The sequence below is a fragment of the Triticum urartu genome, chromosome 3 (genome assembly GCF_003073215.2).
Source record: "Triticum urartu cultivar G1812 chromosome 3, Tu2.1, whole genome shotgun sequence".
Lineage (NCBI taxonomy): Eukaryota > Viridiplantae > Streptophyta > Magnoliopsida > Poales > Poaceae > Triticum > Triticum urartu.
In genome coordinates, this window is record NC_053024.1 from 614587934 (window position 1) to 614612449 (window position 24516).

The 24516-nt window shown below is 47.2% G+C and overlaps 1 pseudogene; it reads left to right on the forward strand.

The window, feature by feature from the left end:
• The first annotated feature begins 2809 nt into the window (after positions 1-2809).
• Positions 2810-24516, forward strand: part of LOC125547027 — an 81304-nt pseudogene continuing 59597 nt past the window's right edge.

Here is a 24516-nt window from a genome sequence, read left to right on the forward strand (position 1 = left end):
TCAAGACGAAAAGATCCCAAGGACTATGCCGACATGACTCAAACACTCGAGAAGTAAGTTAAATCGATCATTATCCACCATATCAGCAACTTTGTTCATTTCCTGATATATCAAGTAATTGTTTTCTTTGTCCGGCAGGGTTTGGAGAAAATTCACCAGAAAAGCTGCGGGACTGCCGAAGGAGCTGCAATTTAGACACCCGAAAGTAAGTACTAGCTATAGTAGCATTTTAAGCGCATCTACTAGTCATTCAAGCGCTAGTTTCATCAATACCATTTGGCATTCTTGCTTATCACTTTGATTAACCTCTATTTCTTGTAAAGTGGTTGTGGCAGGAACAAGGGAATGATTTCTGTGGATACTATGTTTGCGAGTCCATCCGCCACACGACCTGTGAGCGGGGCTACACTGACGAACAATATGAAGTACGTAAATAACAACATTCACAATTTTATTTTATTACCATCATTTGTGTTGAGTTTCATTCATTCATATATATATATATATGTATTGACCCCCTTCTTTAAATTAGATGTTTCGGAAGCGGGATGAACTCCTAGCAACAGCTCGCATGCGAGGAATTCAAGAGGAATTGGCGGCATTCTTTCTTGACCACGTGATCCCTGAAGACGGATAATTCTATGTGGACCCTGAGTCCGTATGATTATATTTGTAAGAGATAATTATTGTATATATGTAGCCGGTAGTGTCAGATAGATATAGGAGAACTTGTTGTTCGACCAATCTCTCGGAGAAGGAGAGGTGGTTGATATCACTTCTCTCTGTATATATGCATGTATGTTCATGACGATCTTTCTGTTTCCTTCGTTTGCTTAATTACTAGCTAGCTAGCGTGTCTAGTCCTCTCTATATACGTATGCATAGTACGTAGCGTCGACTAAGCACGGACATAACAGAGGACACTTCTCTCTATTAATTATAACTAGCTAACACAATATATGAAACACCTAAATTAACCCCCCAAAACCCCCAAACCACCCCCCCTTTCAAAAAAAAACAAAAACCCCAGCCACAGAAGTGCTAACGCGTGGATGCCTATTGGTCCTGGTTGGTGCCACCAACCAGGACCAAAGGGTCTCCTGGCTGGGCTCTGCGCACTCCCCACGTGGAGGGCCTTTAGTCCCGGTTCTAGATTGAACCGGGACTAAAGGGGGGAGGTATTAGTACCGACACTTTAGTCCCGGTTCCTGAACCGGGACTAAAGGCCCTTACGAACCGGGACTATAGGCCCTTTTTCTACCAGTGCACCAATGTCGGTGTCAAAACCGGTGGATCTCGGGTAGGGGGTCCCGAACTGTGCGTCAAGGCCGGATGGTAACAGGAGACAAGGGACACGATGTTTTTACCCAGGTTCGGGCCCTCTCGATGGAGGTAATACCCTACTCCTGCTTGATTAATATTGATGATATGGGTAGTACAAGAGTAGATCTACCATGAGATCAAGGAGGCTAAACCCTAGAAGCTAGCCTATGGTATGATTGTTGTATATGGAGTTGATGTCCTATGGACTACAACCCTCCGGTTTATATAGACACCGGATAGGGTTAGGGTTACACAGAGTCGGTTACAATGGTAGGAGATCTTGAATATCCGCATCGCCAAGCTTTCCTTCCACGATAAGGAAAGTCCCATCCGGACACGGGACGAAGTCTTCAATCTTGTATTTTCATAGTCCTGGAGTCCGGCTGAAGGTATAGTCCGGCTACCCGAACACCCCCTAATCCAGGACTCCCTCAGCAGTCCACTATATATTTTTATGACAAAATAAATCATTATCAGGGCACATTAACAGCAAGGTGAGCCTAGGCACTGATGCAGCAGACTAAGTAGACTATGAAATATGCAATGTTAGAAGTAAAATGAGTCAATCATCACATCATTATCAGGGCACATTAACTTGCGAAAACAGAAGATCAGCCAGGTTCAAAATGGGCCATCCTCACAAGACATTCTAGTTTTTGTCTCACACCCAAATGCAGAATTGATTCCATTTCCACCTGGATAATTCTAGATCTATCTCTGCTACTAACTCACCCACATTGTCATATTTTCAATTGAACAACCTACTTATCCCTCTTACCAGAATAGCTATCATATTTCATAGTACTGCATATGTGCATAAGATTTGATCATTAAAGGGAACAACCGCTTGCTCTTTCGCCAATATGATTTGGCAATGCTCGACCAATTGGCAAACAAACATAGTTATTTGAATAAGCACTAGACACATAGCTCATGCTCATAACTTGGTACCAAAGCAGCTTTGATTGATTCTCGTTCTATCCTGTCGACACACATACAAAGATCATTTCGTAGGGGCGCATACTGCATAAGAACCAATGTTTCCTGGCAGCCAGGGCCAGCACGTAAGGAAACAATGTTTTCTTGGCATTTTACCCATTTCGGAAAGTGCAGGGCATGTCATGGAATGCACCAACTCCTAGCCTATTCGGCCATGGTCACCGCAAAAGCTTACTGGTGATATCGTGCTCACTTCTGTAACTTGGCCTCATTATCAGAGTCCACAAATTCAGAATCCCCCCTTCCTTAGAGTATACTCCTACTAGCTAAGTGCTAAACTTATGGAACATACAAGCCCTGCCTACCTTCTTCACCCTCCTTTCCACTAAGAAATCAGTGAAAAATTAGGGAGCAGAACCTCATCAGAATGCACCAAACCGCCAGAACTTCAGCTGCCTACTCTAGAAGCAGCAACCTATACATGCCCTGGCCCTAGGGTTTGCAGGGGAGGGGGTGGAGGAGAAGGGAGGAATCACCTGGGGAGGGGATGGAGGAATGGAGGAAGACACCGGCGTTGAAGCTCCAGCAACGGCTGGGCGTTGAAGCTCCGGTGACATGCGGCGGGCTCCTCCACTCGCCTGTCTCTGCATCTCGTCTTGGGCGGGAGGACGTCGAGGGCGCGGGCACGGGCGGAGGGGGGATGACGAGGGAGGCGGCGCTCGGCTCGGCGTCGCGTGGCATGGCTGAGCTAAGGTAGAGGCGGTCGTCGTCTCCTCCTCCTCCTCATCCTTCTCCTGGTCCTCCTCCTCCGGCTCGGGGCGCGGGGGCGGCGGCACGGGGGAGCTGCAGTGGTGGGGGTCGCGGGGGCGTGGGGGCGGCGGCGCGGGGGAGCTGCGGTGGTGGGGGCGACGGGGGTGGAGTCCGGCGGGGGTCGGGGCGGTGGCGTCGGGGCAGCGCGCGGGTGGATCTGGCGAGGGTGAGGGACGAAGGGGATCTGGCGAGAGGGAGAGGGAGGTATTAGTTAGGGGGGAAGCTTACTAATGGTGCACCCCGCAGCGGTGCGCCATTAGTATGTTTTTTTAGATAGAATGGCGCACCCGCGGTCGGTGCGCTATTAGTAATCTTTTTTTACATAGCAATGGTGCCCCAGCCAGAGGTGCGCCATTAGTAATCTTTTTTATATATATAGCAATGGCGCACCAGCCAGAGGTGCACCATAAGTAATTTATTATTATTTTTTGTTGCATCTAATAATTTTTTAGAAAATGAATATGAATATGAAATAGTAATAATTTTTAAATAAAAACAGTAATAATTTTTTTAAAAAATATCATCAAATTTTTTATTTGAAAATATTTATGAATATGAAAAAATATCATGAAATTTATTATTTGAAAATATCATCAAATTTGTTATTTGAAAATATAATCAAATTTGTTTTTTTGCAATTTTAGTTGTATTCATTTGTGACGGTGGAGTGGGTCGGGGAGGGTGCGGGGGGTCATCGGCGGCAGTGGAGCGGGGGAGGGGTGCGGTGGGTCGTCGGCGGCAGTGGAGCGGGGGATGGTGCGGGGGGTCGGCGGCGGCGGGGGGTGGAGCGGGGTAGAGGGTGTGGGGGGTGCTCGGCGGCGAGGGGGACCGGATCTAGAGAGGTGGGATAGCGATCGAGATGGAGGGGGATCGAGATCGAGTGTCCATGAAATTTAAAAACATTCATGAGTTCAAAAAGTGCCCATGAAATACAATCAAGAAATGAAGGCTACAATTTAAATACAATCGATCTTAGCTAGCTATCTGTTCACAATCTTCTTGTCCTTATTTTTCGTAAATGGAGTTCTTCTCTTGAACATACGTCCTTTAGGTAGGGTGGTCCTGCTTCTTCTTGTGGTGTATGCTGATACTTCATCGTCGTCATCATGTTCCATCTTCGGGTCGCCGTACTTGTCGAAGTCTTGCTCATTGGCGACTCCATCCATTCTGATGATCTTCCTTTTGCCTCTCGTCACGACAACATGACTGGGCTTTGGCGGGTCGATAATGAAGAAGCATTGGTCCACTTGGGTAGCCAGTACCCATGGCTCATTTTTCGCGGTGACGTTTGCGCCCGCGGTCTTGGATTTGGCTTCGGGTATAACCATGGTGGTTAAATACCGGTCTTCTTTTATGACTTTCTTGGCCCATCTGACACGGAACATTGGGACCTTCTCTCTAGCGTAGCTGAGCTCCCAGATCTCCTCGATCCTTCCGTAGTATCTGTCCTTGTCGTTATCGGTGTAGGATTCCATTGTTACCCCGGAGTTCTAATAACCATCGCTCTTCATGTCCTTTCCCTCTGTCATAACATTAGAATTTGATTGCAATTAGTTTCATAAGCATCCATGCATCATGTCTATATTTGTTTGAAATTTGAAATGGGGATGACAAACCCTAGCACCAAATGAATTCAACTAGGTTCAAATAAAAATATTTTCAATGAACCCAAAATGCCCTGCAGAAAAGTTCATCATTTTTGAATTGGCTAAAAACCTTTTCCAAAAATGGTGAACATATATCTAGGACATTCTGGATTTTTGAATTAATCCTTATTGTATTGAATTGGTGCATTTAAATTCTATAAATAGTTTAAATGTTCTAATAATGGTGAAACTAGTTGAGGGCTGTTGGAAATAATTTCAAAAGTGCCCACAAATATTTTCAGCATTTTACAAAATGGTTTGGTATTTTATTACTAAATCAAAATAGAGGAAAGAATAGAAAAACCGAAACAGAACTAGAAAGAGAGAGAGAGAGAGAGAGAGAATACCTGGCCAAAACCTACCTGGCTGGCCCAGGTCCTGTGCAGCCCACCTACGCGGCCCGCTACTGTGTAGCCCAGCTGCCAGTCGTCTTCTCCGCCGCGCCAGGAGGACGCGGGCGTGTGCCTGACGCGCGCCGGCCACCTCCTGCCTGCCTGCGTGCACCCCCCGATGCCCTGGACGACTCTGGCATCGCCACGTGACCCCTGGACCCTCTCTCACTCTCCCTCGTCCTCCTCTCCTCCTCTGTCTCTCTCTCCTGCGATCGCCGTGACCGCCCGAGAACGCCGACGAGCACCCCCGTGACCACCGGCCACCCCTCGCCTTGCCGTTGAGCCCAGAGGCTCAGCCACAACCTCTTCTCCCTCCTCGCCAAGCTACACGAGGCAGGACGGCCCCATGACGACGCCTGTGGCCTTCTTCCCCGACCACGGCCGCCGGATGCCGCCGTCCGATTCACCGTCTCCGCCGCCTCCCCGAGTCTGCTGAGGTCCGCTTTGATCTCGCCGTGAGCTCCTCTACCGAACCCCTCTCTCCCTGCCGTCTATTTCCTCCTCTAGCCTCACTAACCATCGTGGCCGAAGCTCGCCGCCGCCGTGCCTCGTCGCCGTCGTACCTCTGCGCTCAGCATGGCTCCAGGAGCCCGTAGCGCCCACCAGCTCCTCCTCCCACACACTGCAGTAATCGCGCCCATGTGTCCCGAGCTCCGGCCACCGCCCGGCTCGTCGCCGCCGCCGTTGCACACCACCCCAGCACCCCCAGCTGCCATCGTCCGACGCGCCTCGTCACGCTGGTTCCGCAGAACCCATGCGCACGACCTCTCGTCGCCGGAAACAGCCGGACGAGGACCTCCGTCGTGTCCTGCTTAGTGCCGGTGGCTAATCGCTGGTTAGCCGACGAGGCCGTCATTTCATTAGGGGCTAATTAACCCTATTAATTTAACACAAGACACTGACCATGGGACCCGCCTTGTTAGTTTACTAGATAACCAAAATAATTAGGTTAATTAATAAAATTAGTGGACCCACGCATCAGGATTGACCGTGCTGACGTGGCCTTTGAGCGGGCCCACATGTCTGTGCGCCTAGCCATCACTATGAGACTAACCAGTGGGACCCACTGGTCAGGTTTGACCTGGACCTGGCGTGTTGACCTGCTGATGTCACACTGATGTCATGCTGACGCAATAAGCTATTTTCTGGATTTAATTTAATTCAGGAAATTCCAGAAATTTGTATAAACTTCAAAAATTCATAGTAATTCAACCGTAACTCCAAATGAAATAAATTATATATGAAAAATGATAAAAAAATCCATTCTATCCATCTGTACTAGTTTCATGCATGTTAGAACAATTTATGACTACTGTTTAGGACAAATGGAATGAATGGCATTTAAATAACCACATGTGGAGTTTGAATTTGAATCTTAGGTTCAAACCAACTTCGTTTAACATGCTTCTAGTTGCATTAGCTCAAACCACAGCATATTGCCATGTCATGATCATGCATCATATTGTGCATTGCATTGATTGTGTTCTTCCTTGTTTGCCGGTAATTGTTCCCTCTCGATAGACGTGGTTCCGACGATGAGTTCGATGACACCGATGAAGAACTATACTATCTTCAGAAGTGCCAGGCAAGCAAAACCCCCTTGTTCATTCTGATACAATCCCACTCTCTCGCTCATGCTCTCTTTTACTGCATTAGGACAACAACGATTCAACTGTTACATGCTGCGGTAGTTATACCCCTTTCCTCTGCATGACCTGTCATTGCCACAGTAAATAGATGAAACCCACTAGCATGAGTAGGAGTTGTTTGAGACCTGATGTGCCTATTCATTCATGCTTGTTTGTCATGCCTGCTACTGCTTAGAGTTGAGTCAGGTCTGATTCATCGGGGATGAATTGGAATGGCGATGAACATTTCCTACTATGTGTGAGTTAAGTGTGTGAACATGATTTGGTAAAGGTAGCGGTGAGAGGCCATGTACGAGTACATGGTGGGTTGTCTCATTGAAACCGTCCTCAGGAACTGAGTTCTGTGTTTGTGATCCATGAACATCTACTACCACTCATTGGGATCCTTAATTGACCCTCTCGACTTATTAACTGCCCTAGTCCCCTGTCCAGGAGTTGCAACTAGTTTCTGATGTTTATAGGATTTGTGTTGGCGGCCGTGCGTAGCACTGACCCTAGGCGTGGGCTATGATGCGGCAGATACACCATGGCACGGTGTACCGGGCGCCCGTTTGGTGTCTCGGGAACCCTACACACATTGTTTGGGGCTGTGAGCAAAACTCCGGCCGGATCTCCTCGCGGATGGAACCCGAATAGGCGATAAACCTGGACTAGAGACTTGTGTGGTTAGTCAGGTCATGGCCGACTCCCTCTCTAGGCTTCCGCTTGAAGGTTGCCGAGATACACAACGTGTACATGGTGGTAAGTGGCGAGAGCGTGTGTGAAGAAGTACACCCCTGCAGAGTTTTAAATGATCTATTCTAATAGCCATGTCCGCGGTAAAGGACTTCTGGGTTGCCTATAACAGTTCATAGACAAGTGAAAGTGGATACTCTAAAATGCGCAAGATAAGCGTGAGTGCTATGGATGGCCTTCTCGTAGGGAGACGGGAGCGGATCCATAGTGCTGTATTGATATGGTGAATATGTGGACTCGTGTGCGCCACCTCAAAAGAGTTGCTTGCAGTCGTAGTTTAGGATAGCCACCGAGTCAAAGCTGGCTTGCTGCAGTTAAACTCCACCACCCCCTTGTTGATACTGATGCATAGGTAGTTAGTTCTGATGTAAGTCTTGCTGGGTACATTTGTACTCACGTTTGCCTATTTTATGTTTTGCAGAGAGACGTCAGTCTCGCTAGTAGTTCCGTGTGGACTTCGAAGTTTAGCTTGATACCTCAGCTACAATCTTGTGCCCACGGCAGGATCTGGTAGATTGTCAGGCTTCTCAGCCTTTTTCATTTGTAGATGTCTGTACCCAGACATGTTAAGCTTCCGCATGTGCTTTGACTTGTATTCCCTGAATGTTGGGTCACGAGACCCATGTTTGTAATATCTCGCTCCTCGGAGCCTAATGAATAAATACTTTGAGTCATAGAGTCTTGTTGTGATGCCATGTTGTATTTACACATATCGAGCATATTGTGTGTATGATTGAAATGCTTGGATGTGTGGGATCCGACAACCTAGTTGTTATCCTTGGTAGGATCTCTTATCGGGAAATGTAGTCTTGTGCTTCCATGAGCCATAGTAGTCCGCTACAGCCCGGTTCACCGAAGTCCTGCTAGCCCAGCACTACTGCTCCGGAACACTTGACTGGCCGGTATGTGATTCACTTTGTTCTTGTGTCTGTCCCTTCGGGAAAATGTCACGCGGTGACACTCGGAGTCCTGCCTAGCCTGCTACAGCTCGGGTTCCCGGAGTCCTGGTAGCCAGTGCTACAGCCCGGATTCGCACGCTGCTGACCGACATGCTCAATGTTGATTCATGTATGCCTGTCCCCGTAAGTTAGTGCCACTTTCGGTTCATGACTAGTCATGTCGGCCCGGGTTCTCTATCTTATGGATGCTAGCGACACTATCATATACGTGAGCCAAAAGGCGCAAACGGTCCCGGGCCATGGTAAGGCGACACCCGTGGGAATACCGTGCGTGAGGCCGCAAAGTGATATGAGGTGTTACCGGCTAGATCGATGTGACTTGGAATCTGGGTCCTGATACCCTCGGTGTAGAATGTGTAGCCGTTGATATCGTACGTCTCATACATCATCAGGTTGTGCTCGGTGCCCTATGACAAGGCGAACATGAGTTGTTCTTCCGCAGAAGAATCCTCATGTAAAGGGTACGGCAGAAGCTTCTGCTTAAACCAACGCGTGAAACATGAGTTGTGCTCTTTGATTATATCTCCTTCCGTCCTCTGTTGGCCTCGGTCATTGTACGTCTTCTCAATAAAGGTTTTGTGCTCTATCACCCAAGGATCGACCACGTCTATGTGTTGTAGAGCGACTAGGTTTGCTCTTTCAAAGTCGGCGAGTCGACCCTCGAAGTCGACATGCATTTCGCGGCGACCGTCACGGTGACCCCATCCAGCGAGCCTGCCGAGGTGCCTGTTGATGGGCAGACCAACGGGGTTCTCGATGCCTAGATAATTCGTGCAGTAGGAGATGCACTCTTCGGTCAGAAAGGCCCTGGATATGCTTCCCTCTAGACGTGACATGTTGCGAACGTATCCTTTGATGACACCATTCATCCTTTCGAACGGCAACATGCTGTGCAGGAACGTCGGCCCGAGTTGGATGATATCCTCCACGATATGGACCAGCAGATGCACCATAACGTCGAAGAATGCGGGCGGGAAGTACATCTCAAGCTCACATAGTATCACCACGGTCTCTTCCTGTAGCCTTCTGAGTTGCCTCACGCCAACCGACTTTCGAGAGATGACATCGAAAAAGTTGCATAGGCCAAATAGCGTTTCACGGACGTGCGCGTCCATGATCCCACGAATTGCAACTGGAAGTATCTGCATCATCAGCACGTGATAGTCATGAGACTTCATCCCGATGAACTGCTACTTCGTTGGGTCTAGGTATCTGCTTATCTTCCCCCCGTAACCGTAAGGAAGTTTTACTCCTACGAGGCAGGTGAAAAACTGATCGATCTCCTCCTGACTTAGAGTGAAGCACGCGGGAGGGTAGTCAATTCCGGTCTTCTTGTCCTTTTTGCCTTTGCGACGACTTTCTATGTCCTGCTTCGCCTCATCATCATCATCATCATCATCATCATCATCATCATTAGCGTGAAGCTCCTCCCTGACGCCCATTGATTTCAAGGCTGCCCTTGCTTTCGGCCCATCTTTGGTCCTCTCTGGCATGTTGAGCAGGGTACCTAGCAGACTCTCGCACACGTTCTTCGTGATATGCATCACATCAAGGCCGTGAGGCACATGGTCGATCTTCCAGTACGGCAAGTCCCAGAAAACAAACATCGTTTTCCATACCATCAGCAGCGGCTCTGGCGCCTTTCGCTTCTTTCCCGGCTCTGGCGCCTTTTGCTTCTTTCCCGGCAGTGGGTGTCAGAGTAATGGGCCACGGGTAGGCCAACCCAAGCCCCATAACCTTTCAAGACATCGGGGCAGGCTGCGCCCCTCAAGACCATAGGGCAAAGAGCTGCCTCCTTGGGACTCTACGGCAAGGCGGCCGACTGCCCGCTCACGGCCGAGTCCCAGGGGCGACTTCCAGAGAAGCCGGCTTTGGGGAGTCGGCCGGCAACTCCAACAAACCGTGACCTCATCGAAGGGGACGGGGCAGGGGCGTGGCTACAATGAAGCCCACTCCCCGCCCCTTACCAAGGGCAGGCATGGCTACAGCACGCCGTACTTGGGAAGATCTCCCTGCGGCGTGGCACTATTGCCCGGCCGGCCCTGACATCAGCACCACTGTACCGGGTCCTGCACTCACGATGGCTTGTCTGTACGGCCTGGAGGCAGCGGGGCTCACCAGTCAGCGAGACCTCGGGAGACAGCAAGAGAACCGCCAGTCGGACCCGTCGGGAGTCGGCCCGGGGGAGTCGGCCGAGCCCTCCCCCGGGGCCCGCGCGCTATTAATCAAGAAGAGATGGGGAGTGGCCACAGTGATTGCCCTCCAGGCGGCGGGGCTGTTGCCACGACCCCATGACCAAGCTTGCGTCATCAGGAGCACGGCTACAGTAATCAGCAGGCGGCAAGACCCGCCCGCGGCGGTCGCGGCCTGTCGGCTCCGTACCAAACCAGTCGGCGGGGCCCACCAGTCGGCGGGCCCCAGCAATTGGCGGAGAAGTCGGAGGTCGGAGGCATTGACGGCTGGGCCCGCACCCAGTCGAATTACCATTGTACCCCTGGGGGGTAGGCCTATATAAACCCCCCAGGGCACCCATGCAAAGGGTTGGATCCCAGTAGTTCTATACCATACCAGATAGAAGGAGAGAGCTAGCCTTGCCCTCTCCTACCACCAGACACAGCTCAAGGAGCAACCGTGTAAACACTTGACCATAATGATCATGCAGAGACCCCGCAGAGCAGCAGTAGGGGTATTATCTCCCCGGAGAGCCCCGAAGCTGGGTAAGATTCGCCGGCGTGCATGTCTTCGCCTCATCCCGTTTTCAGGCACCGGCGACGTTCTACTCGCCCCCACCATGATAAGCCATCCGTTGGCATATGTCGCACCAAACCCCCGACAGTGGGCAATCTTTCCAATTTTTCAACAGCTCGTCTATTTCCTCGCCGCTCCTCGTACGCGGGCATCTTCGGGGTTCGGTTTCACCATCGAACAGATCCTTGCGTTTCCTCCACGGGTCATCGCCGCGAAGCCACCTTCGATGTCCCATGAATACAGTTTTCGAAGACCCAGGATCTCTATCTAGCTGGCGATACGTTGTGTCATCCATGCACCTGACGCATCCAGAAAATCCGTGGACCACCTGCCCCGCGAGATATCCGTAACCGAGATAGTCGTGCACTGTCGTGAGCAGTGCAGCTCTCATAGGGAAATATTCTTTCTCTGCGGCGTCCCACATATTGGCTGGCGTTTTCCACAGCGTGTCTAGCTCCTCTTTCAACAGCCCCAGATACAGATTGATGTCGTTCCCTGGTTGTTTCGGCCCTTCAATTAGCATACTCATGTGAATGTACTTCCTCTTCATGCACAACTAGGGGGAAGCTTGTACATCCACACAAACACAGGCCAGGTGCTATGTGTGCTTCTCTGGATGCCAAACGGATTGACTCCATTGGTGCTCACGCCCGGCACGATGTTCCTTGGATCCTTCCAAAATTCTGGGTGTTCGAAGTTCAACGCTTGCCACTGGCTCCCATCCTTAGTGTGACTCAGCATCTTGTCTTTTTTATTTATCTTCGGATCATTTGCGTCATCTTCTCACTTCTTCTCCTCCCTATCCGCGTGCCAACGCAGGAGCTTTGCTACCTTAGGGTCCGCGAAATACCGCCGCAGACGAGGAGTGATCGGAAAGTACCACACCGATTTTCAAGGAGCTTTTTTCCTCTTCTTGTATCGAGTGACACCGCGCACCGGACATATGGTAGACTCCGCATGCTCGTCCCGATAAATGATGCAATTGTTCATGCACACATGGTATTTCACGTGCGGTAAATCCAGAGGACACACGACTTTCTTCGCCTCCTCGAAACTGGTCGGGCACTTGTTCCCCTTGGGAAGACGTTCGTGCCTGAATGACATGTTCTCGTCGGAGCATGCGTCGGTCATTTTGTGTTTTACCTTCATCTCCAGAGCCATGAGCGTTACTTTCAGGCGAGTATCCTCGGCCTACATCCTTCATACAATGGAGTAACCGCGTCTATCTCCAGTTGATCCAGCTTGGCTTTCTCTCGAGCGGCAGCTCTTGCGTTATTCGTGTGCTTGAGAAGCAGCTCTTGAATATGAGGGTCCTGCACCCAGCCCATCGATGGTCCATCGTTGTCTGCTCCGCCGGCATCTTCATCTTCATGATCATGCCCTTCGTCTACTCCGGCATCTTCCTCATCATCATGTCCAGCATCTTCTAAATGATGACGGTGTACAGCATCACTGTCGTGATCATGTCCTGGAGATTCTTCGTCTTCTCGCTCGCCTGAGCCGTGGTGGTTGTCTTGGTACCCTTCCTCATTTCTTGCCCGGCCCCCATGGACGACTTCATAGTCATCTTCATCACCTTGCCACCGATAGCCATCCATCAAACCACGCAAGAGCAGGTGGTCCCGCACCTGCCCGGAATCCGGGTCCGCAATAAGGCTCTTCAGCTTGCATCTTCGACACGGACATCTTATCTCCATCTCATTCTTTTGAAGCATCTCGGCCTTCGCGGAGCTCAAAAACATATTCACGATGCCTTCGGTCATCGTGCGGACCATGGTCGCCTACGGGGTAGAGTAAAACGATATTTTAGAACCAAGAAAAAATTTGGTATGACTTTCCCTAAAAATAGGACAAAAAAAAGAATGCATAGTGCCAAAATTCTCGCCGAAACAGAAATGAATCAACATTCTGACAAAATATTGTCAACTATCACATTTCAAATACCGGTACCTGCAAACACAAACATATATGCAACACCACAAACATACATAGATCTAGCTAGGCCACAAAGAGTGCATGTGCACGTTGTTGGAGGGAGAACAACATAAAGATAGTTTCCCCCCTTAATTACCTATCAAAAAAAGGTAATTTAACCACTTAATTTGGATGAATCTATGGTGCAAATGAGGTGAGGAGGAGGAGGCAGCCGAGACAAGTTTGGAGGAGGAGGTGGAGAGAATGAAGTGGGGAAAGTGAGTGGGTAGGTGTGGCTGTCCAAAATATCTTGTTGGTCCCAGGTTACTAATGGCGCACCACCTAAAAATGCGCCATTAGTAGTTTTGCAAAAAAAGAATAAAAAATACAGTAGTGGCGCACTGTGTGGCTGGTGCGCCATTACTAGTTAGAACTAGTAATGATGCACTGTGCCTGGATGCGCCATTAGTATGTTTGGAAAAATGAAAAAAAATTTTACTAGTGGCGCACCATGTGTCTGGTGCGCCATTTAGTGTCCACACTAATGGCGCACCTGCACATGGTGCGCCACTGCTATTAGTAGTGGCGCACCACATGTCAGGTGCGCCATTAGTATCCATTTCATCTATAGCCCTTTTCCTAGTAGTGTGGAAAGTGAAAGTATGGTGGAAAAAGGAATAAACTTTATTTTTCTGTTTGGGAACCGCCTATGATATATATAACATGGAAAGTGTTGGGAACTCTAAGTCGTTTTCATTGGTGAGAAAAGTATGCCTCTCAAAATGTTTTTATCTCTCAATTTTCGCTTTGAGCTCTGGCACCTCTACAAATACGTACCTCCCTCTACGAAGGGCCTTTCTCTTACTTTATGCAATTTTTATTTTTAATTTGAGTCTCCATCTTCTCTTGTAAAGCGCCACCTAGGGGGCACTATGATCGTACTTGAGCATTGGGTCTAGCTAATATGCGAGTGTGTTTCATGAATGGATCAATGATTGAGCATGATGGGCTAGGGATAACTTATTTTAGCATATATATTTTGAAAGACATGGTTGCTTGTTGGTATGCTTGAGTATCTAAATTATCATGTCAAAACTAGACTATTGCTTTGAACAATATAAAAGTCCAACTGTCCATGCTATAAAGAAAATAATATGGAATGACATGTTCGGCAGCACTCCACATCAAAAATTCTGTTTTTATCATTTACCTACTCGAGGACGAGCATGAATTAAGCTTGGGGATGCTGATACGTCTCCAACGTATCTATAATTTTTGATTGTTCCATGCTATTATATTATCATTCTTGGGTGTTTTATAATGATTTTTATATCATTTTTGGTACTAACCTATTGACATAGTGCCAAGTGCCAGTTGCTGTTTTTTGCATATTTTTAACATCGCGGGTAATCAATATCAAACGGACTCCAAACACAGCGAAACTTTTTATGGTTTTTTTTGGACTAGAAGACATGCAATGGGTCGGAGAAGCGCCTGAGGGGGTGCTTAGAGGGGAGCACAACCCACGAGGGTGCGCCTAGAGGCCCAGGCGCGCCCTAGTGGGTTGTGCCCACCTCGGGTGCCCCCGGCACTACAAAAAAAATACACTTCCGTGATGATACGTCTTTGTCATAGTAGGTCGCGTTTTTTATCATGCATGTACATCCATGAAAAATTTATGACAGAATCAAGATAGTCATACTTGTGCTATCGTAGAAGTGTTCCATGACATTACCAAAATTATCATCACGGAAGTGTCCACTTCCATGATGATAAATCGCGCGTCACAAAAGTGCTTTCATCAAGGGTGACCGACATGTGGCATCCACCGTAACGGAACGCCATTAAGCTATCGGGTCAGGTTTTGGATCCGATAACCTGTGAACAGCCCCGACCAATGGGGATTTTCCACATGTAAAATCATCATAGGCTGGAGGAAACACATGTCGGCTCACTATTGGGACAGATGTCATCCGCTCATTGGACCGAAGGCGCCTATGATACGGCGACACGTGGCATGGCCCAACAGAGGCCCATTCCTGTGAAAAGGCCGGCCCATTTGACTTGGTCAAAAGGTGGCGGGCCAGGCCACGGAAAGCCTATTTACGGCTTGTTCGCATATAGCCCATTTACAACCCGCTAACCCAGGGCACGTTACACCATTTCCGAATTAGGCCCAGTAGCGTCATTTGGGCCGTCCAATATGATTTAGCCCGTTTTAACTTCCAGCCCATGTGTGGCCCATGACTTCTTTCGGCCCATATGAGGACCTTTGTAACTCTTGGCCCATTAACAGCCCGTGGTGAAACTGGCCCGTAATGAACAGTGTATCACTTTATACCCATTAACGGCCCGTTATTCCATTGGGCCGTTTCTAGCACAAGTTATCTTTCGGCCTTCTCAGTGCCCATTGATTCTTGGGCTCATTTGCAGCATTCGGTTACATACGGCCCGTTACTGTCATTTTCTGCTCGTGGGCCAAATTCAGCCCGTCATTACAGTCGGCCCGTTTGCCGACTGTTAATACGTTGGGCCATTTTCATGTAAAAAAACCCGTTGGTCTGTTTTCATAGAGTTATCAAATACGTCCTATTAACGGCCCGTTATGGTCCACGAATAGTACGGCCCATGATTGGTGAAATGATGATACGCCCCGTAGAAGTCCCATGGATCCTACGTCCCGTATGAGGCCCATGGATAGTACAGCCCATAGAAGGCCCATGGATCATACGGCCTGTAGAAGGCCCATGGACCCTACGGCCCGTAGAAGGCCCATGGACCCTAAGGCCCGTATAGAAGGCCGATGAATCCTACGGCCAGACGAAGGCCCATGGATCATACGGCCTGAAGAAGGCCCATGATTATTTTGGCCTAGTTACCAAAAATAGGCTAGTGTGGCCACTAGAAAAAAACAGAAAAAGAACTGCAGTGACTACAAGCAAACAACTAAACAAGACAATAAGGAAATAAATAAGCAAGAAATTAACGCTAGCATATTACCGGTATTACACATATTACATCCACTGGGCATCAAAGTTCGCCACCAGTGCAAATATAGGGAACAAAACAGCACATTACATACACTGGCCGTCAAAATTGGCCACCAGTGCAAATAAATGCGGCAGCAAAACAAGAGCATAACTGAAACAACTTCAGAAGAGCTCAAGAAACGTTATCCTGGGTATCCACCATGCTGTCAATAAGCTTAGCAAGCTGATTAGCTTTGTCTTGTTTGGTGCTAAAATCCTCCAATGCTTGTTGTTGCACTAGAAAGTATACATCTGAATGCTCTAGGGACTTCCGCAGTCCTTCTGCTTCTTGTCGCAGCACAGCTGATCGATGTCTTTTAGCTTGTAATTGAGACTCAATAAACCGACCTGATTCAGACAGTGAGTATGAATAGCTTGTGCAAGCGGTAGTGGCTAGTAACTCGAACACTAAACCAAGACAGGACTTTGGGGTTGTCTCGCTGTCTTCAAGATACTCTTCCTTAGCTGTTTTATCAGCTTTCTTGGAGACCAACAAGGATGTGTCACTATCCTGAACCTTATCTGCATTACTTCCTTTACCCTTGCTTAATAAGGCACTCTTCCCCAATATTCTGTCAGCATTCTAAAAGAAGAAACAAGCACACACATAACAAGTTTAGCATGTACTAGTATATGAAACTCATTTCGGTGAACCAGTTCATTAGTAAGGTGGACATGATTATACTACCAAGTCTTCTATTGCCAAGTACTAGTACATAATAAAAGCATCAAACAAACATATATCTATGTCCTATGGTCACTGCATTGTCTTGCCAAATCAAAAAAGAGACACGGTTCAAATCATATCAGTTCAAGACAAAGCAGCAGTGAAAGAATACAAAGCGTGGGAAACTACACGGCACAACACGGGTCTACATTTACAACATCACTATTGGCTCTGTTGTGATGCTAGTAATGTGCATGATATGAAAGTCAACTATATACACAATTGAAATTGAAATCAATAGAGCTATTGATAAGAGCAAACCTGTTAAAGAAACATGCGTGAACATACCTGCTGTGCCATTGGAGTTTCGATTGGATCCTTCAATTTAAAAATAAGTTTGTATGAGTAAATACAATGATACAAGAGCAAAGAAATCATAGTTAAAAAAGGCGCGCCTAAGCGAGCGCTTAAGCGCGCCTAGGCTCTAGGCATTGGCAAAACGCATTGCGCATAACTACGCATAATATGTGCATAATTGCGCATAAGCATGCGCTTTGGTCAGTAAAGCGCAAGGCGGTGGCAAAACGCACAATTAACACAAGAATCTTAAATTAGAACAGTTGTTCTTCAGGTTTAGGCACTTGTTCTACATGAACAGAGTACAGTAAGACGCAAGAATATAATACTTAAAAATAGAAAATGAGCTCATAAACCTTACCACATTCTTGGTTCAGGACCAGTACAGAACAAGGCGTTCCCAGTCATCGTCCAGTAAATGTGTCTCAGGAGAACGTAAGGGAATTTGATGAGTTTGTCTGCCGGTGAAGTACGTTTTCTTCAGGTAATTCTGATACTGCCACCAAGCATTCTTGAAGATAGCAGAGGTATTAGCACAGGTTACCTAATCCTAAGTTTCCAAATCGGTCATTATCTATAGAGAAAAATGGGAAAATTTGCTGTATTATAACCATCATAGAGGTAGGATGTATGTGACGAAGCAAAGTAATTGCCATGAATAACATTAGTTACACATAACTCCTGGACAAACACCTGCAACTTGTATTTTCCTTCATCTTCAGTATAATATTTCCAAGATGGGAAGATACGCACATACGATTTAACAACATCAAATGCGATAGATGCTAAACTACGACTAGCTGGTTGTGCTTCCTCCATAGGAATAGGCGTACTAACTGGTGGAGTTGGGGTTCGCCGTGATAGTACTGGCCCTTTGGGCACTGGAGCTGCCTTACTAACTACTCTTGTTTGGGAGCTCTGTGGTGGAGATGGTGTTGTGTCAATAGGAACTGGGTTACTATTGGCTAGGGTTGGGGTTAGATTGGGTGAAGCTGGTTCTCTGTCCATCGCAGTAGTGGTACAATCTGCGAGAGTTTGGGTTATGTGTGGTAGGCCTAGTTCTTGTGCATGTACAACCGGGGTGCTATCTCCACCAAAAGGGCGCACTGTTTTATTTGAAGACCGTGTTTTTAGTCCGCTAGATACTGGCATCACCCGCTCCAATTCAAATGGATGATAAACAGGAAACATAGTTGAATGTACAGACATTGTATGAGAGACAGATGCAATAGATAGTGTGGAAAAAAGAGGGCATGAAATAGTTGGCATGTATATTGTTTAACTAAAACGGGTAGCATGACATAATTTCACATATATGATGTCTATCTAAACTGGATAGCATAGCATAACATAATTCAAAGATATGATGAATAACTAAACAGGATCGCATGACATAATTCACCTACATGTTATCTAAGTAATCAGGATCCCATCATTTAATTCACATATGTGATTTATATGCTAAACAGAGGGCATTCGATATGATGTCTGAACTAAGAACATGGTGTTGAATATTGTGTATATGATGTCTAAACTATGCAATGCAAGACACCTTATGCATGATATGAGCAGTATAACCGTGCCAAGTTAGAGAATACACCTCAGTGGGGGAACACTAGTGCAGAACCGGGCAATAGCACCGGTTCGTAAGGCCCTTTAGTGCCGGTTCCATAACCGGCACTAAAGTGTGGGCACTAAAGCCCCCCCCCTTTAGTACCGGTTTAGCACGAATCGGTGCTAAAGGGCAACCACGTGGCACGAGCCAGCTCCGGGGGCCGGGAGCCATTTAGTACCAGTTGGTAACACCAACCGGTACTAAAATGTTTGGGGGGTTTTTGGTTTTATGATTTCTTTTTCATTTAATTTTGTGTTTTCCATTTTAATTCTTTTTCGTTTGCTGGTATTTTACGATACTACACATTGTACACGTTATGCATATATATATATATAGAAATAGAATTTCTAGTAGAACCAATCATATATATATCATCAATGTCTCACAAACCACCATATTAATTCACACATACACACATGTATAGCTATATACAATTTCTCCTACATATGCATGTTGCCTTCGGAGCCAGTGGCATTAGCCTAATTGGTGCCTTCGGAGCACGATGACAATTGGAAGTGGTTCTTGACCTGGTCGATGGGGGCGGTAGCGGGTAATAGTATTCTCCCTTCGGATTTATGACTTGGTCGAGCAAAAATCCCGCTATTTCCTCTTGAAGTGCTTCTATGCGCTCCGTTTCTAGGAGCTTGTCCCGCACCTCTGTGAACTGTTAAGAAGGAGATCAATATGCATGTGTATTAGTTGTGTGACTAGATATCGATAATGGTGTAAAAATTGTGTATAGTGTTTTGACAAGCGTACCCATTCCTGTCTTTGAGATCTGCTCCTTTCGGACGCCATCATGTGAATGTTCTCGCAAACGCAGAATGCACACAGATCAGTCCCCTGTGCCTGCTTCAGGGCCTTTATTACGAGAATGGAATTTAATTTGATCAGATAATAATTAATCAAGCATGATAATTAAATATATGGCAGCTAGCTAGCTAGCTAGTACTACTTAATTACTTACCTTGGGTCGAAACCATTTCAGCTATCGTTTCCATTCGCCTTCCGTGACGCTGATGAACCTTGCCCAAGCCCTGCCCGCTGACAAAGAAAATGAATAAAGGGGTTATTAAATAGTTCATATCATGAAATGACGAACTAAATAGGCCGAGATATATAGTTAATAATGATTGAAATTACCTGTTGACTATCCCAAACAAGATGTTATAGTCACTATTTGCTTTGAGTAGTGAGTCTAGTATTTCAACTGTTCCGGCATCAACTTTAATGATACACAAGATCTAGTGAAATCTTCATGCACACACGTTTGCATGTCTTAATTAAGCGGGCATATGTAAGCAAAAACATGTAGCTAGCTAGTAGGCAAAAACAGAGAATTTGTAGTACAAGAAAGTGTGACTCACTGAAAGTTGTAAGGAAGTAGTATATCTTCATTGTATTTGAGGCGCTTCAAGATCTCTAGCATGCTGTCCTCTACCTGCTTTTCATGATGCTTGTTTATTTTCCATGTGTATTCATTAACGGTGTTTGGGTTAATGAACCCAATGCCATAGCGTCCACCTTTTCTCATTTCATACATCTTCATCCTGCATAATACCACAGAAAAGAATATAGTGAGGATAATTACAGGTAATGATTGATCAAAAGGATCACTATAGCTAGCTTGAGACTTAAATTACAGAAAGAAATCACTTACAGACAATAGCAACTCACGATAGATTTGTCGAGTGCGTCTTGATTGTATAACTGAAACAGTTCAGAATACTCAACGGTCACAGGTTTCTGATGGTAGTAATGATCCTTCTTGACTTGCACCATGAGGGACTCTCGATCGGATCTCTTGGTAATGTCCATGTACCATTAATGCAATTCATACATTCTCGTTGGGAGCTTCTTGACCTCTTCTGGCTTGACCAAAGGTTGGCCCCGGGCATATTTCCGTTTTATTTCCTCCTCTGTAAGCACAGGCATGTCCTCGATCTCGAGGAGTTGTCCAACAGTGATGTTGAGAGATTCAGCCTGCATTATATGCTCCTGGGTTATTACCACATCGCCCACCTCGGGAACGTAAACTGTTTGCCCACAATAATATTGGGCGCGCGTACTGTCACGTGTTGTTGGCGGCACAACAAGCGGGGGGATCGATTGCGCCGCCAGTTCTCCCAGATGGGCAACGGTTTTCCCGCATTTTTTTACAGCTGCTTGGTGTTTGCTCGAGCTCGAGCTCGCCTCCTTCTGTATACGTTGTCGATGTAACTTCCTGATGTGGCGCTCATAGTCTGTGTCAACAGGCTTAGGAGCTGGTGGTTGAGCCATACGAATGAAGTGGTCAACTACTTCCATAGGCACTTTCTCCCTTGGTGGTGGTGGCGGTTTCGGTCCAAAATGGGCGTCGACTTCTGCCCGCACTATGGCATTGGTTTGCTCCTCGGTCCTGTCGTAAGCCCTCTCAGGAAGAGGAGTAGTGAGGTTTGGACCATATTTATATCGCTTGCCTCCGCCTGTACTTCCTGTACTATGACCTCGACTCGTACCGCTACGCACCATAGCTGCGGGGTGTCTCTTCTGCGATTGCTGAGGCGGCAGAGATGGCTGACGGGGCTGAGTTGGACGAGGAGGAGTGGCCTGAAGCTGTGCCGGACTTGGAGGAGGAGTGTCCTGAGGTTGTGCCGGACTTGGAGGAGGAGTGGACGTCTGACGCTGTGTCGGACTTGGAGGAGGAGTGGCCTGACACTTTGCCGGACTTGGAGGAGGAGGAGTGGCCTCACGCGTTGGTGGACTTGGAGAAGCGGGAGTCTGCTGACTCGGTGGCGGACTTCGATGAGGAGTCGGGTGACGCGGTGTCGGTGGCCTTCGAAAGATGGTGCAATCCTTTCTCCATAGGATGATACGATGTTTGGCATCTCCGAGTGTGTGCTCCTCGTCACCTCCAGGAATGTCAAGCTCTAGCCCCGAATATTGGTCCACCACCTCATCAACCACGACACGAGCATAGCCTGCTGGAATCGGGTTGCAATGGAAGGTTCCATCGGGGGAATTTGTATAAGCAACGCCGTCCGCCACCTTCAAGGATATGTTCTTAATTTTGAAGTGTAGCTCGCAGTTAGTGTTCTCCGCGATGTCATCCACGGGGTATCTATCCAGCATTGCGTCGAACGGGGCGGAACCCACGCTGCTTCTCGGCATGGATGGGGCGGTGGTATCCAATGCTGGATCATCCGCTAGCTGCTGCAGCTGCTGAGACCCCCTTTGCTGGCTAAGTGAGTCGTTCTGCTCCTGCTGCCGCTGGAATTTGACTACCAAGTCCGCGTGCGCTGATTCTAGGCCTTGAAGGCGTTCATAGTCCACCTTCCTCTTCTCCTCCTCCATCTTCCTCTGCTTCTCCTCCGCAATCTTCCTTCTCGCACGGGTTCTGTAGTCGGTGTTCCAGTCCGAAAACCCCTCATACCACGGAATAGCGCCCTTGCCTCATGTTCTTCCCGGGTGTTCAGGATTTCCCAGGGCACGCGTAAGCTCGTCGTTCTCTCTGTTGGGCTGGAACACCCCCGTTCGAGCCTCTTCTATTGCAACAAGTATAGTATCGTCGGCTCCGTTCAGCCATGCCTTCGTCGAAACTTTGCCTGTCTTCGGGTCCAACTCCCGCCCATGCGCATAGAACCAAGTCCTGCACCTGGGGGGCCAGCTCTGAGTAACTGGAGTGACACCTGCATCCTCCATCTCTTTCTCAGACTTATCCCACTTAGGCATTGCCACCGCGTAGCCACCTGGCCCCAGCTTATGGAACTTATCCTTTTTTTCGGCATTCTTCTTGTTTATTCTCGACCGTTCCTTAGCTAATTCTGAATCCTTGAATTTCACGAAATCGTCTCAATGAGCACTTTGATTCTCTAGTGTTCCCTCGAATACTGGAGTCTTCCTTCCTCCCTTGACGTACTTGTCCCATTCATGATTCTTGTGGTTCTTGAATGCAACCGCCATCTTCCTAAGAGCAGCGTCCTTGACTTTCTGCACATCTGCTTCTGTGAAATGATCTGGTAGGGTGAAATGTTCCATGAGAGTATCCCAAAGCAGACTTTTTTGTCTGTCGTCAACAAAAGTAAGATCTGGACATGGCTTTGCTGGCTCTCTCCATTCTTGAAGGGAGATCGGGAGTTGGTCCTTCACAAGAACTCCGTACTGACGAACGAACTTGTCCGCAATCTTCTTAGGCGCTAATGGTTCGCCATTAGGTCTGATTGCCTCGATATTATACTTTACGCCCTCCTTCAACTTTTTGTTCGGGCCTCGTTTCGTCCTATTGCCTGAAGATTTGCTCGATCCGGATGGCTGAAAGAAGAAAGATCGATTCGTTAATATATCTTCAACTCATTTAAAACATGTGATGATCACTAGATGCCTGCTTATACAAATATATATACCTCGTCGGTCTTTGTTGTTTCAGGATCAACATGTTCTTCGTCATTGTCATAATCGTAGTTCATGACTTCATCAATTCGGTCGTCGCGATCGAATATCATATCACCCTCTCCGGTGTTGTTTAGAAATTCGGAGCCGTCATAATCTTCTTCATTCTGATCATCATCTGGCCCGCGTATAATATCGAAGATGGTCTGTTCTCCCTCTCTGTCGGTATTGTCTGCCATAGCTTTTATTTAACTATGCCAAAAGAAATATAAAACAATTTAGTATTCAAATTACATCGTCTTGAATAATAGATATAATCTCGAATACATCGTCTCGAATAATAGATATAATCTCGAATACATCGTCTCGAATAATAGATATAATCTCGAATACATCATCTCGAATAATAGATATAATCTCGAATACATCATCTCGAATAATATATAATATTGAATAGTACATCACTGGCTAGGTAGCTAATTAAAGATCGAATACTACAGAAGAATCTAGGACACTCGCGGTTCCTGCGGCGCGGGCGGTGGACACCCAAAGAGAAGGAACCCTCACAGGATCATAGCTGAAGTGAGATCCCTGAAGAAACTGCCAGGTATTAGAGAACCTGCCGCCCTCTAACGCAACCATGTAGCGATGGACGTGCTCGTCCTCATCACTGAAACGGCGACGTACCACCTCCGGCAGGGCCGGCTCCCTCCGCACCGAAACTGGCCCACACGAACGCCACCAAACGAGATCAGGGTCGATGACGGGACCCGGGGCCGGGTTCCTCATCAAGCGGCGCGCCCCTCCAGGCAGCACCTCCCAGAGCCAGCCCGGCGGAGCCTAGTCCCGGACATGGGTCAGTCGGACGTCGTCGCGGACGGGTCGACGGCGAGGATGCGGGCCGGGCATCGTCGAGAACAAATACTAGCTATATGCCCGCAAAAAGTAACATTTTTTAATGATTGGATTTTGATAACTAAAATTTCTAACATTTTTATATAACACTAATTATGCTATCATTGCATATGTCAAAATTCTATATGCTATTTCATACTAATTAAGCATCTAACACTAAAAACAGAAAACACAACTTTTATACATACATTAAAAAACTGAAAAACAACATTATATAAAAAAATTCCATACTAATTAAACACTAATTATATCCATCTAACATGCATTCATACATATATAGTAGTGAAAAAATAATAATCTAAAAAATCTAAACTAATTAAACATACAAAATACGTATATACTAATATATACATGCATTAATTCATACATATGTACGTGTGTGTGTGTGTGTGTGTGTGTGTTCATCATGCTTGTTTGTGTGTGTGTATGGGCTTGGGGAGGGGAAGAGCC